The following is a 2,301-nucleotide window of genomic DNA, read 5'->3' as shown; positions in this document are numbered from 1 at the left end:
TTTTTTTGGTTTGTAAAAAAATTTATTTGATTTTGTCCTAATTGCACATAACTTTGTAATTTCACAATGTTCAACAGGTCCATATTAAATTAATATTAATACTTTCCATCATCATTTCTACCATCAAAACACACACTTTTTGTAATACTTCACTATGTAGAAATAGACAGATGTGTTTGTTAGTAACTAAGCACAAAGCTACACAATTTGCTATCTGTGTTGTGCCCACCACCGGCATCGAAACCCGGTTTCTAGCGTTGTATGTCCGCAGACATACTGCTGTGTCACTAGGGGGTTATAAATGTAACTTACCTGAAGTTAAATATACAAGTTATTGATTTAAGTACCTAAAAATGAAACAATAGTTTTTGTCAGGTTTTATGAAAGATGGTATCAAAATGTTTTTTGTTTTTTCAAATTTATAAACTGAATTAATAGAACTATGGAAGTGAATAACTATCATATTTTGCTTCATTTTTATGCTTACCCGAAAAAAAACAAAAAAACACCTATATCTTTATATTCGGCACATTAAAATTAGTTTGGAAAAATGGTTAACCAAAATTGCCCCTACCCATCTGAACTGGACTTACTTCGGTTGAGAAGTTTATTCAACGCGTAGTTTTAGTGATTAAAACTATCGACGTAATAAGATCGTCTGCTTTGTAAAGAGATCCTATTACAGCGTGACATTTTGGAGTATGTAAGTCAGTGATGGGGTTGTTGTTTTTTTCTAAGAAATTAAGAATTACATGTTGTATTAATGATGAAATTTCTTTGCTTTTGATATTGATATTACAGAGGTTATTACTATTAGTTTCCTCGTCGACATCAAATTATTGAATGTGAAACTAACTTGACATTGGTACTACTACTACTAGCCTAAATTTTATATTTAACAATACTTAAATACTGGATAGAAGTTACGCTCTAACTAACCTACTGATATTATTAGATAAAATATAATTACAAGTGTAATGGGCTAATAAAAATTTTGTACTGTGATTAGTCCGAAAAAAAATATTAAATTTGCAGGTGACTGTCTGATAAGAATAGAAAGAAACTTGTGATAGGCTTACAATATAAGTTATATTGTGTACAGTTTATAACTAATTCTGTTTGATTTAACCTCTGGAATTTTATATATGTATCATTAGTAGTGATTAAATGAGTGATGAATGTTATTTTACAGTTAGAAAAAATAAAGATTTTGAAGCCAATTCTCCCAATCAAAGAAACTAAGAAAGATTAATCTATGTGGGAAAGTTAGAGAATAATGAAATGCTGGGAAACGAATTATTAATAGTATTTTAAGCTAATACTATTAGCAACGATCTAAAAATGACTCATTTAAATTGAAAACAAAGCTGGAGTAAAAAAAAAAACTTTAGGTCATAGTGATTGAGGCAAGATAATCCAAAAATATCTTAATATGCTATGTTAGGAAGTGTTTTTGTTGTTGTTAATAGCCCTAATTGAACCATATAAAGTTATTTTAGAGATATAAACTAGCAGCATGTACAAGATTATCAGGCAAACAGGTACACAAGTTTATAAGTATAAAAGAGAACTAATTTCATAACAAAAGTTTAGATATAAGTTGCTTTTCCAACCTTTTAATTACCTAATGCACATAGGCTACTAAAATCTGGTTATTCAGTTTCAAATTGTTAAAAGCCATCACTAATTCTTCTATAATCAAGAGAAAAAAATTTCAAATTAAATTTTTACTCAATACATAACTTAATTGAACCAGTTTTTTTAAGTTGGTATCCCACATCAGAACCATTTTAACATTTTGATATCCTTCCTGTAGTATTATGCAGGACGTGACAATAATATTATGGCCTTGAATGCTATGGACATTTTTTTTATGGATTTTTAATTAGCGACTTACCAACGTGCATATTTCAGAACATGGAATGAAAATAAAACATGCCTCAAGACAGTGTAACTGGAAAACCTCCAAAAAGTAAGCAAAAGAAGGACTTGTCTAGAATACGAAACAATTCTGATTTGGATTTTCAGCCTCCTCATGTTCGTGGTGATGACAGTGATACAGTTTTGCCTATTACATTCAGGTACGTCAGATGCCCTGTTTTACACTGTAGTTTTTGTAATACTTTAAAGTTTTTGCACATTTTGGGTGTAATTAAGTAGCAAGGAAGTCTATTACATGCCGCAAAAGTTCACATAAATTTGGGAGACATTTGTTTGAGAGAGAAGTTTTTAAAATGGCAACATGAGGACCTAGTCCATAAAGCTGTGCAAAGAGATGACCTAGTCCATAAAGCTGTGCAA

The 2,301-nt window shown here is 30.3% G+C and overlaps 1 long non-coding RNA gene across 1 annotated transcript; it reads left to right on the top strand.

Moving 5' to 3' along the window:
* Positions 1 to 584: 584 nt before the first annotated feature.
* LOC111089779 lies at positions 585 to 2,054 on the top strand. The gene is made up of 2 exons (XR_002613978.1): positions 585 to 703; positions 1,915 to 2,054. It is a non-coding gene; the product is annotated as an uncharacterized LOC111089779 (long non-coding RNA).
* The last annotated feature ends 247 nt before the right edge of the window (positions 2,055 to 2,301 follow it).

The sequence above is a fragment of the Limulus polyphemus genome, unplaced genomic scaffold (genome assembly GCF_000517525.1).
Source record: "Limulus polyphemus unplaced genomic scaffold, Limulus_polyphemus-2.1.2 Scaffold7325, whole genome shotgun sequence".
Lineage (NCBI taxonomy): Eukaryota > Metazoa > Arthropoda > Merostomata > Xiphosura > Limulidae > Limulus > Limulus polyphemus.
Note: the sequence above shows the minus strand (reverse complement) of the source record. Positions and strands in the feature narration are given on the sequence as shown.